The 14,030-nt window shown below is 42.5% G+C and overlaps 1 protein-coding gene across 7 annotated transcripts in view; it reads left to right on the top strand.

Annotated features, from left to right (window-relative positions):
* PHACTR1 (phosphatase and actin regulator 1) overlaps positions 1 to 14,030 on the top strand; it is a 430,831-nt gene that overhangs the window by 204,499 nt on the left and 212,302 nt on the right. The window lies entirely within an intron of this gene.

Below are 14,030 nucleotides of genomic sequence, written 5' to 3'. Positions count from 1 at the left end.
CCCCTCCCTCCCACACCACTACACCTTTGGTAGAAGTGGAGGGTTGGCTTGGGTGGCCTCTTCTGAAGAGTTGCCCAATGAGCAGGTATAATGTTGTCACCTGCTTCCCTTGATGCAGGCAGCATTAAGGTTCTGGCCGCTTACGTGCTCCTTCCCTTGGTGGCTGCATCAGGTCTCACCAGCTAATCTCTGTTCTCCTGCTCACCAGGGGACCTGGAAGGGAGCAACTGAAATGTGCTGCAGCTGCCCTTGGAAAGAAGCTGCTTAAAGCCAAGTGCTATTTATAATTATCTAGACTGCAGTAGTGCCTAACATGTGCTGGGCACTTTCCAAACACAGAGTACAAACACAGTACAGGAATACACAGAAAGGATGGCCTTGTAATTAAGGAACTCCTGAGAGCTGGTTCAAATTCTAGCTCTGCTAGAGACACCTTGTTTGGCCTTGGGCAAGTCGCTTAATCTCGCTCTGCCACCATTTCCCATCGATAAGTGGAGATGATAGTACTTCTTTTCTCTTGGTCTCTCTATCTTTTCTGTTTAAATTACAAGACTTTCAGGGCAGGGACTGTCTCTCACTGTGTTTCAATAGCACCTAATACAAAGAGGCCCCAAGTACAGTTGCAACCTCTAGGCATTACTGTGATCCAAATAATTATTGATGATTCTAAGAAGACCTTGCCTCAAAGAGCTTACACTGGAAACAAGACTGAGACCATCAAACTCCTTTCACGTAGGCTGCAGAAATCTATCAGGCAGCATCAGCTTTCAGTCTGGACTGACCTGACCTGTCTTCGATCTGCGGTTTTAGGGATGAAAGTCTCCCTGTATCCTTACGAGCCCCATCAGCCAACCATCCTCTACCTCTTATTGCTAACATCAATAGTGCCTAAACACCAGGCCAACTATTCACAACAGCTGCTTCTTCTTTTCCTGTCCTTGTTCCTATTTGATCACGCTCTTCCTTTCTAGCTCTCCTAGGGTGGACGGGCGAGAGCGGTGGAACCATCTTTTCCCCTCTCACAGGTCTCACTACTTCCATTTTGATGCCTGATTAGCTGAGCTGGCATGAGCTGCCACTAGCCAGTCACTCCCAGATTGGCACTGATGTTCTAAACGGTGACAGCTGGAGATCCCAACTGGCACCTCCCAGCAGATAACTAGCCCAGTCACTGGCCTGGAGAAGCAGAAGTAGCCCTGTCTGCCTCGCATATACCCCCCACCCTGCCTTACCCTCTCACTCTCCTCCTCAGCCCCTCTAAAGGCTGCCACTGAATTATGTTCCTGTGCTGCTGTCAAGTGGGTGATGCCTCTGCTGAGCATCCTCCACACAGCTGGGTCAAGCCCCATCACCTGTGATTATCACTGTGTCTCAGGCCCTTTGCGGCCTGTTAACCCAGCAGGGAGTGGTGTGGTGGAGGTCCCTTCACAGGGAATGGAGTCAGCCTGGAAGAATTGGCATGATGGACTCCAAGTTGGAGCAGACACAAATAATTTAAATTCAGGCTATCCCTAAGAACCTAGGACTGTTGAGAGGTACGGCTAGGTGGGAGGGGAGCCTTAGTAGTGACCTGAATGCTTAAGCCTTGATTATGGCTCTTAGAAATCAGGACCTGCTGGGAAGAGAGGCAGAGATGCACCTCCGAAGCAGGGAGTGCCCTTGCTATGACTTTGGAAAGGGGTTATTTGCAACTCCCACTGTTGCAGCCCTCTAGCTTCTTATCAATCCCTAGCAGAACAGGACCATGGCCACACCCTGCTCAGACAAGTCTCTACTCAGGAAGAACTTTACACTTGGGGAGCACAGGTATCCACATTATGGCTGCGTTTCCAGGGAAGAGGCTTCCTGCACCTTTTCCCATTGTAGTGCATTCGTGCTATGGAATTAATAATTTGGTTCTTACTGCCTTTAGTTGTTGGCACAGAGTGGTGTCTGAGTTAGATCAAGGTGTTGTTTATTCATAGGCTGCTATATCCGTGATGAATAATCAATAATATTACCTTTGGTTTGCCTATGAAGAAAGAACAGCAAAAACAGCATCTTCTGCCCAAAAGAAGTGTTTACTACAGAGCAAACAACTTGAAGCACTGAAGGCTACATTCTTCTCTGGATGTTTGCACAAAACTCCCATTGAACACAAACAATGAAAGTGGTTCTATATATTGATGCAAAGAAATTTTTTTTTTCCCCTTGTACTGTGAATTCCATAGCCCTGGTAAATTTTCAGGCCTGATCCTGCAGAGAGATTGAAGGCCCCCTGGCTGTCATTGGAAATTGGGAGTGATCTGCAACTTGCAGGACGCACTAATATATTGTACGATCAGGTCCATGGGTCCTGAAGTTTGAATGTTTTCAGCTCAGAGGATTATAATGCTAGAGAAAACTTGAAAGAAAAGATCATTAGGACAAACAGTCTATCCCTATGTTTATGTACAGAGAATTGCACAATACTGCCCTGATCTCAGCGGGGGCCTCTTGGCACTATGGTAATACAAACAGAGATTAATTAAAAAAAAAAAAAAAAAAAAAAAAAAAAAGCAGTGTGTACTGCCAGGATTTTTCTGCACTCCCACTACTCTGGTTGAAAATGTATGTTTTACTGAGGACTTTCTTCTGAAAGCTTATGTCCCAGCTTCTTCTGCTTTTTGAACTTTCAGTGAAATGGCAAACTTCTGGTTATGTATTACCGCAGTCTGTAGTTGCACAAAAACTGTGATCTCACAAATGGAGTATTATAATTTCACTGCAGTGTCATACAGGTGGAGCAACTGGGCTTGTGAGGGAGGAAATTCCTAACTGAAACCTCAAGAGATATGATAATTAACAAGTAGTAAGAGCAGCTGTTGTTCTACTCTCCCTCGCTAACATCATTATTAATAATTACCACATACTACATGTGAGGATTGCAAAGAGCTTTAAAACATAAGGTTTTAAATTCTTTAAAATATGCATGAGAAAGTTGACCCTATTTAGGTATGCTCAGGGCCGGTGTCACCACTAGGCGAACTAGGTGGCTGCCTAGGGCGCCAAGATTTGGGGGAGCCAAAAAGCAGTGCCCCCCAAATTTTTTTTTTACACTATTGCTGGAAAACGAATGAATAAAGAAAAGAGAAACGTTGTTGAACTTGCATTTTAACTTGTCGTTCTCTCGTACATTACAGCTATAGCCTACGCCAGCGTTGCGGGCCTACAAGTGTACTGCTTCACTACGGTACAAAGTGGCAATGACGTCATTTTTCTCGTTGTGCGCAGTCCTCACCCGTTCTGACAGGCTGTTTATCATGCTAAGTTTACTAGTTTTCGGAGGTTATCAACTGAGGCTAACTATTTTTATTGAGTTGTTTCAGATCTAAGACTCTGGCAATTGCTGCTGCATCATTTCGCTAATACTTTGTGTCAATTGTGTGTGTATATTAAGTATTTGAGTGTATATGTTTATCATGTGCGAATATGCGTGTGTATGTTGTTGAAATTTGTCATACTGATATTGTCTGTTGTTGTTGTATGACGGAGTATCCGCCATTCTAATTTTATAAATTTTATTAATAACAATAATTGGATATTCTAAAGGTAGAATAAAATGTAGTAGATTTTGATATGAAAGAAGGAAGGAAGTATACGTAACTAAAAAGGGTGTATTTCCAATTACAATCAACATTGCTTAATTTTAAGGAAAAGTCATCTTGATCTCTTAATCAATGTTTATGTCAAACACAAACAGTTGATGCAGTATTCATTTTTGAAAGTTTTTATAATAAGCGATGCTCCGGGGGGATGGGGAGGGGAGCACAAGGTGGAAGGTTCACCTAGGGTGCAAAATATCCTTGCACCGGCCCTGGGTGTGGTTGCTATGGTTTTAAAATTTCCTTCCTGTATGAAAAGACCCTCTTTAAAAACACAACTCTCTCAAACACAACTCTGGATCTCTAGACTTTATAATTATCCAAGGGACAGATGTTAAAATGCTTAGCAAATTTTATTTTAAAATACATACCAGTATTTCAGCAGGAACTGATTATGCAGCTATTTCTTTAGACCAGCTTACTCTAGCTTCTTTTGTTGATTGCTATTCAGGGCTTTAAAAAGGCAAACAATACTTGCTATTTCTTTTGTCAGTGAGCTCGATTGATGGCATGTGTATTGTCTGTTGGTATTATTGAGACTAGTCTAGCTTTGCTAAACTCTGGGACAGTAAGGGAATGATGACACGGGGCTGACGCACAGTGAGACTTTTCATATATGGTTTGTGCACTGTGCCAATCCACAGTGAAAGCATGAGCAGCCACTAAGGAGCGGAGAGTCTGACACTGAAAAATGATTAGACTGCAATGAGAAAAGGGGGATGGGCAGAGGAGAGGAAGAATCCTTTTCTGTTTTCTCTTGGAGAACATGAAAGGCTCCTCATGCAGATTTCAGTGCTGTTCAGAGGAGCCTGTGTCTTTTGCAGAAGGAGAGAAAGATCCAGAAAGACATTAATTGTATGGTCAAAAGCTGCTTGTTTAATTTCAGGGTTTTTAATAACTAAACTGGAGCGGCGTGCTGTCCTAGGAACTTTTGTCCTTTTTTTTTCTTTTTTAATTGAGAATTTTAGTTATTGAAGTGAGAGATTGACAGGGTGTGCCTCAGTCAGGCATAAAGTGGGCAAATTCTGTGAATGCTTCCATCTGCAACTCCTCCAATGTACCTTAGTCTTTATCTCTAGCCGCCCTGAATCCCATATTGTCCATGCCAAATTGCAAGGTGCTCTTTAGTTATGGGGAACCTCTGAAGTTTGGGAGGATCAGTCAATTTAATTAAACCCTGGATATTTTGAACATATATTCACAACTTTCCTGGTGCTCGGTAGATTTTCCTTCTTCTTCTTCTTCTTCTTCCCTTTCTCTCCTTTTCCTCCCTATCTGATACCTCTTCCTTGCACCTCAAATTCCCTCTTTCTGGCCCCAGTATCTCACCTTATCTTCGCTTCTTCTTGCCCTCCCAAACTTTTATCTCTGTCTCTCTCTTCCAACAGATCCCCTTCCGTGAGTGCTCTTTCATCATGGTTGTTCAAGCCTTGCACTCTCACTGACTGGATGATTTCTTTTCAAGTCCATGTTTTATGACATCCTCAGGTCCAAGGTTCCTCGAAATGCATCATCCAGCTTGGAGACTGGAAAGGTCCTAAAACACACTGGTTATGGCAGAGATTGCTAGACAACCTTTGACCAAAGAAGTATTTCAGCACAGGCAAGGGATAGAGGCCAGTTAGAAAGCAGGAGAAAGAATGTACTCCAGTACTACCTGAGATAGATCAACTCTATCAGGTTATGCTCTGAAACAGGAGAGATGAACAGATACGTTGTATTTTTCATGATTAGAAAAAAACAACTATGAATGAATTTTAAAGAGAGAGAATTTTATGACCATTATTAACATTTGCAATGCCTAGTCTTGTTATAGGAAATTCACAGCAGGGAATTCTTTCTAACTTCTGTTTTTCATGCTTAGCCTAAACCCATATTGACAGCGAAAATATGTGACTGTGTAAAACTGAGCCAGCTCAAATGACTTTGTTCTAGGGTAACTCCAGAAAACTTATTTTTCTAAATTCCCAACTGCTTGTCTTGAGAGAACCATCTAAGGGAATGTGTTTAATGCACTATAATATTCCTGATCTTCAGGTAAAATGTTTTAAACTACTACCAATTAACTTCATATGAGCCACTTATAAAAACAAAAAATCTAGTCAATCCCATTACATTTAATATTATAACTTGTTCACTATGGCCTTGTGATCTCGCTAGCCAGTGGAGAACATTTCAGATAATAGCTATTCATGAATTTGCTTTGTATTAATTCTTTTTTTATTCTGGTTAGCAGGCATGAATCTTATTCTTGTTTACTTCAAATGTATGACTTTATCAGAGATTTCAGCAGGGTGATCCTCCTGCACTTTGTCTGGAAAAGTGGCAATAAATCTATGGATTATCAACAAGGGATTATTAGAATGTATATATTTTTTCAGGCAACCATGTTAGCTGATATTGCCAGAAATAAATTTGATTAGCCATGTAGACAGAGTTGTGAGGTCAAATTCTGCTTTGAGCTACCATGTGCAATCTGACTGCCTTCAGTAGAATTGTATTGATGTGAGTGAAAGCAGAATTTTGGCCTATTTTCTTAAATTTTCTCCCAAAGGAGCTGGTGAAAGATCTTTTTAAAAATAGGCCAGGCAAAACACTAGACAATGTACAGAGCAATTGTGCATCGAAAGGGAGTGGAAATGGATAGCCTGATGGGTCTTTCCATCTATAATTTATATGGCTAAAATTTTTTAAAATGACTAGTGGTTTTGGGTGTCTCCATTTTACGTGTCCAGCTTGAGACTTCTTAAAGAGGGCTGACTTTCAGAAAGTGCTGAGTGCCCTCCCTTGTGAATATCTGCCCCTTCAAGGGGCTCAAGCTGAGCACCCAAAAAAGTGAGGCAGCAGAAATCACTAGTTACTTTTGAAAACCTTGGCCTATATTTCTGTAAATTCCCTCTTAGAGCATGTGAAAATCCTGAAAGAATAATGTTGTGATACCATGGAGTTATCTTAAAGAATGATAATCGAGATCTACCACAAACTTATCTTAATATTTGGTTACCCTGCCTACTATAGCTGCTGATGGAAGTTTGGTATGGTTATTTATATAGGTTATTTATATAGATAATGTGGTTTTCGCCCTTGATTTTGACATTTTATATGGGAGTCAGTAGCCACTGGCAGGTGGGTGATGAGCAGTGAGTGGATGAGTGAATGAGAAGGTAAACACCTGTACAAATTTTACTGGGAATCTCAGGAGAAGAACACATAACACTTGCCTTCAAAGGAGGCTATTAGAAAGCAACAACTGCAGGAAAAAATGAACCAAAGCTGTGGACTTGCCCTGATTACTTCAATGGAGCTATGCTGATTTATATCTGGCGCCTTGTATAAGGTCACCCAAAATGAAGACTAGGTTCATACAGGTAGTTTGCAAGCCTTAACCAATCTTTAGACAGGTTTGCTCTGAATTTTTGAGTTTGTAACAACACTGGAAACCTGCCAAGTTTCACGTCATTTCAGGTTGCATTGCAGTGGTTGCACATTGCTCTGGTAATTATGACTATTCTTTGGTTTTCCCTATATTTACTATGTCATCCTAAAACACATCCTTGAACACATTCAAATTAATATGTATGAAATGAAACAATTGCAATAAGTAATTCTGAAATTCTCCCAGCAGCTCAGACTTGTGCCTTGTTTGCAATACCTGTTGGTCATACGTAGTTTTACTCGCTCCTATTTTTTTGCTGGCTCGAATATCCATTTCTTGGCAGTAGGGAGGAGAAAAAACCTAAAAATGAAGCAGTCCTGCATGCGTCCCTCACACAGTTTGCTGAGTACTTGGCCTCATGTCCACCATATGTTCAGGCTGTTCACCTGGTCTCTATCCCTTCCTCCTTCCTGGCTAGAAGCACTTCAAACGTGAATAAGGTAGTCTTTCCCCTGAGGGTTTGCTGCACATACGCTCACGGAAACACTTCCTCCTTACCTCACAGGTCTTGTCTGAGTATTCTGTAGAAGAGTATAACCTTGCAAAGAATTATAATTCCAAATAGGTACCTGACTGTGTTCCTACACTTTTCCTGGTCTTTTAGCAGCAGACTCTCCCTCTGGTGGGCAGGAAGCAGGAGGTGGGGAGCTAATTTTATTTATTTATGAGCAGAGGGAAGAGTGTTTTTTGAAAAAGCTCTATTATGTATCACACTTTTGCATTCATTCCACTTCAGGCAGTACATAACTGTCTGGGAAGCTGACAAGCGTTTGTGCGTCTAGAAATTGCCACTGCCTTTACATTTTTGTGGTGTTGGTGCCTTTACAACAGCAGGGTTTATACATTGTTAAACTGACTACAGAGTTGATTCTGATCTCTCGTCACCATAAGAGTGGTGTAATTGCATCGACTTCATTGGTGTTACTCCTGACTAACTCTGGTCTCACAGAGATCTGAATCAGGTCCAAAGAGTTAGGGGGAAATCCTGGCCCCACTAAAGTCCATGGGAATTTTTCTATTGATTTCAATAGGGCCAGAATTTCACCTTTAATATTTTCTGTATTATTCCTTCCTGCTCAAAACACCACCTGGCTCTAATATTAGTTCTGCCCTCTTATGACCCCACCTCCATATTGGTTCGTTATTTGTGTTCACTTAGTCTATGTCTACACTACAAGCTGAGGTGTGATGCACTGTAATCATGGTAGCACCAGCAGTGGCAGCGGAGGCCTGTCTGAGCTGTGCCAAGTACAAACCTACCTGAAATTGGTAGGCATATACTCGGCATGACTCAGCCATGCATCTGCTGCCACTGTCCTTGCTACTGCAGCTACGCTGTTATTTATACTCATGCTAACTTGATGAGAACTAGCGCAAGCATGTGTACAAAAAGTAGGGGAATCGTACCCCTACCTCATAATGTAGACATAGCCTTATAACCACGTCCAACTTTCAGTCACCTATTACGGGTGTAGGTTTGGCACTGTGTGTGTTACTCATCATTCAAACGGTAGCTCAGCAGTCTTTCCCCTGCTCTTGTGGATGATGGATAGGATGATACACACACCTTTTTTTCCCCATATGTCTATTTTACCACCAGCAGTTAGTCACAGTGCAGCAAACAGGTGTTCCCAAGCTGTCCTCCTTGTGGGTAACTTTTCCAGTTAGGCTTTATGCACCATATGGTGTTGTGTCAAAATAGAGCAGGCCTTCTCCTAAATGAAGGAATGACTGTGTAACAACACAGTATGCACCTGGGACCTCGTGGGCCCAGCAAGAGGAACAAGAAGTTCCACATAGCTGTTAACCAGTGTTTAAAAACACAGGGGAAACCAAGAAAGGGCACTTCCATTCCCTTCTCCTTGTGTGTTTCTGTAACATTTGTGATCGCCTGACTCTTGGGCTCTGTGCAGAGCAGCTGTGATTGTTGTGGAAAGATATGGGTGTGGCTGCAGAAACCAAAGGTCGCCCTCCATTTCAGGAGGTAGGTGGGGTTCTGCACTGCAGAGAGTCGCAGGCTGTGGTCTGCACCAGGCTCTGGTTGCTCTAATGGGCTGGAGTTTATGTAATGTTTAAAATTTAAAAAAAAAAAGTGTTAAACACAAACACTCCATATCTAAAAAACCCGTTGGTGGTTATTTATATTGCAGTAGTGCTTAGGAGCCCCGGTCATGGACCCAGATCCCATTGTGCTAGGCACTGAAAACACAGAGACTGAAAGCCCCATCGCTTTACCATAAGATAGCTGCTGGCAAGGAACTCTCAATGAGGGATCCTTTGCTCTGGAACTTACTTACTTTCTCTGCAACTTCCTGGTGCCCTAAAAGGGTCATCTGGTTTTCTAGGCTTTTCCCAGGTGATAAGTAGAGGGTGCTGTTGAATGGGATGTTATGTTGATGGTTGGTCAGTCTTTTGCTATCATCAGGCCAGTTATATTTTCTCCTTAATTTAGAGATTGTTGATTTAGATATGTAAATAGTACAATAAAATACATAAATATAGTCTACCCTGTAGTACCCGATAGCACATGTATCTAGTTAGTCATTGCACACAGTCTGCAGTATTTGATTTTATGCTTACATTTACTGGCCTGTGCTGTTTGTGATGGAATAAATGCCCAGAAGACACACCACCAGACCAGATTCTGGTTCAGCTTGGCACTTTCTTGTCATCACCATCCCTAATAATGTTTTTTGCACTGGGGTGGGGGGAAGGACAGCATTGAAATTAATGCCAGCTGTAAAAACCTAGAAGTCAATTTCCTTCTCCTCCTGATGCCATGACAAGGTTTAGCAGAGCTGCAACAATCGTACACTGTTAGTGAGCTTTCTCTGAAACAGTCTGATGGAGAAAGCACTACAGGCTCCCTATTATTTGTAACTAGAGCAGGTCAAAATGTATTGGAAAAAAATCTGCTGAAATTTCAAAGTGCATCAAAAAATGGGAGAAAAGTTTTTTGATTAAATGTTAGAGTGGGTTTTCCTCATTTTAACACCTGTCCTAGTTCTAACTATACCTTATATTCTTGTCCTGCCCCTAATGGCAGTATGGGACAATGTTTATGTATACTGTGCCCATTGATAACTAGCTGGACTACAGTATACAGTTCATAGTAGAAAGGGAAGAGGAAACAAAAAGGGAAAAGTTAGACAATATTTGCCAAACACAAAGAGATTCCAAATATAGATCAGCAGGTAGATATTAAAACAAATAGGTCAAGTGAACAAAATAAATACTTATTCAGTAAATAAGGCTAAAGAGCTATGCAAAATAAGGATTTAATGTAATGTTGCAGGATCACAAACATTTCAGCTTGCAACCACTGAGATGGCCTCAGCCTGTGATCTAAAATCTATGGGGATACTGATCCTTAACCCCAGTATACATCATTTATGCTGATCTACTGCTGCAAAGAGGACCTTGTGGGAAGCTTTTTTATAATCCCAACACCTGCTCCTTTGCATAAAGAGCAGGAGACGGCATGGCCGAAGTGTACAGTGCTCCAGATGATTTCAAGCCTCTGGGCTGCTCTGAGTTGTAGCAGGTGCTTACCCAGCCCCATGGGATTGGAGAAGGTAGGCAGAAAACCCTCTTTTAACCACTCTCCAGTTGAACTGAGTACTGGTCTGGGGCACCTGAAAATCTGAGCCTGGATGTTTTTAGTTGACTGGTTCTATTGCTTCTCTCTGCCTTTACAGGGATAATTTGAAAACAACTAAACAGTGTCATAAAGAGGAAGTTCCCAGCTAGGTAATCTTGAGATATGAGGAAATGCGTTCCAGGGGAAAGATGGGCTGGAGCTCAACGTTTGGATCTGAACGTGAATCTTGATCTGAGCTGTCATCAGGGTTCGTGATATTCAGATCTGGGTTTCTGGTTTGGAGCATTCTTTATTCCAAACTGGTGGTGAAGGTGATATTTGTATTATAGCTGGCCTAGGGCTACAACTGAGATTCTGAACCTATTGTTCTAGACAAAGAGATCATAAAAAACCGTTCCTGTCCTGAGGAGTTTACAGCCTACACAGGCAAAGAGTGGAAGGGAAACGGAAACACAGAGAGGTGAAATGACTTGCCCAAGGTAACCTAGAAATTCAGTTGCAGAGGTTGGAGTAGAACACAAGTTTGCTGATGCCAGTCCAAAAGATCATTCTGTCTCGGTCATCTTTTAGGTGCCACAATGTAGTAAGGAGTACTTGGGTTTGCAAACACTATTGAGGCAGTGAACAGAAAGGGTTGTTATGGCTTTTTTGGCTTTTGTTAAAATCAAGACGAAGCAAGTTATTTCCTGCAGGAATACTGCAGTATGTTCATCTTCCATTATTTGTGCTAGAAATGATTAGCAGCGGCAGCTTCTACCGTAATTACACAGATCATAATTAAAACATATTTTTGTCTTACGAGCTGTGGCAAATTCAGACTTTCTATAAGGCAGCTCTTGGGAATGAAAGCAGTTTGCATGCTCTAGTGAAGCGCATGTTACAAAAGACATATTTGCAGATGGGTTCAGGACTTGTTTGTCTCCTGCAGGTGCTATGTACTTTGGATGAAATGTGCCAGACTTTCTCATGGGTAATCTGGGTTCAGATCTGAATGGAATCCGTGTTGCCCATTGGGCAAGCTTGTTAGCGTATGTGCTTCCCAAAACACAGCAGAATAGCCAGGGCTCCAGTGTCCAGTGGGGAAGGCCTGCAGGTGCACGCTATAGGGCAGCACCTGTGGTAGCGCCCTGCACAGCTGTGTGGAGGGTCATGGAGTTATGACGAGGGGTAAACCAACAGAGAGGTGTAGGCATGACCATGGGTGTAATTAAATAGATATACTAGTCAGCATCCCTGGCTAATGTAGAGACTGCAGTTGCTACCCACCCCTCCTACTACCCGTCTGTTTATATGGCCCCCATCTCTGCATTTTTTTTCTGAACACTTCTTAGACATCCATTCATTTTTTTTTCTCATGACACTTGTGTGAACTAGAGAAATATTCTCATCCCCATTCTATAGACAGAGAACTGAGAGACAGAGCAATCTTAAGTGACTTATCTAAGGTCACACAAGAAGCCTGTGGTAGATTCAGGAATTGAGCTACATTCTTCTGAGTCCTAGCCCAGTGCCTTACCCACAAAACCATTTGCCCCCATCTAGCAGCAGCTATGCTAGTACTCTGCTCCTTCACTCTCCCTCAGTGATCTACCGTGCAAGGCCTGTTTACTCAAGCCTTGTGCAGCACTCCAGGATTGGTCAGCAGGGAGCACATATGTTGAATAAGAAGTTAGACCCAAACCAGAGGGCTAGATCTGAAACCCCCTACGCTTTGGGAAAGCTCACATCTGGAGTTACTTTTCCTCTCTTGACCTACTTCTCCATTGTGGCAATGTAAAACTCCAACTGTACGCAGCCCTGAACTTTGGGAAGTTCATGACGTAGCTTGTAGCTACCCCTAATGTTTACAGAACTACTTTTTGACTCATAACCGTGTTTTACCCAATTTGAGGAGTTAGCGAGATGGTGGTAGAGGAAATCCTGAGGCTCTGAGCTCCTGTTTTGGCCAATGAATGAAGACGCAGCTAATTTTCAGCTGTTTTCTTTGGAATTTTTAATTTAACGTACATTTTTGCTGAGTGATTGAATCTCAGTTAAAGAGAATACTTTTTAAAATGCATTCACCCTTATAAATGGGATGCACATATATTATCACATCTATCTGTTTGCTTGCTATTGAGACTCTAATCCTGCATTTCTTGTGCCCCCAAAACTCCCACTAAAGTCAATGGGGAATTTTGGATGAGCAACTAACGCAGGATCAAGCCCTGTGTGATGCTAGTGAAGTAGCTAACCTGAAGTGACTGACTCCATTTGACACAAACACACCCGCAGGGTGATGTGTAGGCTGTGTTGCATGGCTGAGTAAATGGCATTATTCTACTGAGAGCCTTTTTCAGCCCATGTTACAGTAGTGAGCTCTAACAGTATCTAATCTGACTGTGAACCATGCCAAGAAAAATGAAGCATTGCAATTTTTGCCGTAAAAGACCTCGCAAGGTTCAGTTCCCAGTGCTGCCAGGGGAGAAGTGACACCTGCGTCAGAATGATTCATGGTAAGCAAGGCAGAAGTTCATCACGTGTATTTTTATTTATTCATTTATTTTGAAAAATCATGAAGTGGGACAGAAAATATTAATTTAAAAACATCAGGCAAAATCCTGAAGTCTGCCTCAGTTTTCCTCCTTGGTCAGGCAAAACTCCCCTTGGTTTCAGTGATGGTTGTGGGTAAGAATGGAATGAAAACCTGATGGGGTTAGGGTCAGTCTCGTTTAGCCTATGGAGTGTATTAAAATGTCATGTGACAATGGCAAAGAATTGCAGAGTGAGTCACTTTCTTCTATCACTGAACAGGGAACTTAATAAAAATAAAGGTACCAGCACTATCCCGAAAATTACTCTCTGTCTCCGCTACATTGTAGAGCTTCAGCCTGGAACCCACCCAACCTCTTTCCAGCTACAGATTTAAAGGAACAGCGGTCCCTCTCCATGAGGTTTTTTTTTTCCCCCCCTCATCTCTCCCCTTCCCTGTTCTCCTATACTTCTTTCCCCAGGCCCTGCAGGATCGAAGTCTCCCTCACTTCCCTCCCTCCTCCCCTCTCCCCCCCGACCCCCGCTAGGATATCTCTGTTCAGTGTTCCAGGTCCTTCCCTGAAGCACTGCTTCAGCAGAGGGTCAGACCATTTGAAGCTGCTTGGTGTCTTTGCAGAACTGTGAATCAAGGCAATGTGGTCTTTTCCTACGGGGCCGTCATCGGCAAAGGGGATGACAGATCATAGGACATTAGATGAATATTCCCCTATGAGCCCGGAACTTTGTGAGGGCCTTTGAAAAGCCACTGCCCTGACTTCCAGTATCCAGAGATGGTATTGCAGCTCTTCAGAGCAGCTGCACTTTAGGAAAGGGGGTGAAGAAACAAAGAGAGGGTATT

The sequence above is a fragment of the Natator depressus genome, chromosome 2 (assembly GCF_965152275.1).
Source record: "Natator depressus isolate rNatDep1 chromosome 2, rNatDep2.hap1, whole genome shotgun sequence".
NCBI classification, from domain to species: Eukaryota; Metazoa; Chordata; order Testudines; family Cheloniidae; genus Natator; species Natator depressus.
This window is presented reverse-complemented; position numbering and strand designations above follow the sequence as displayed.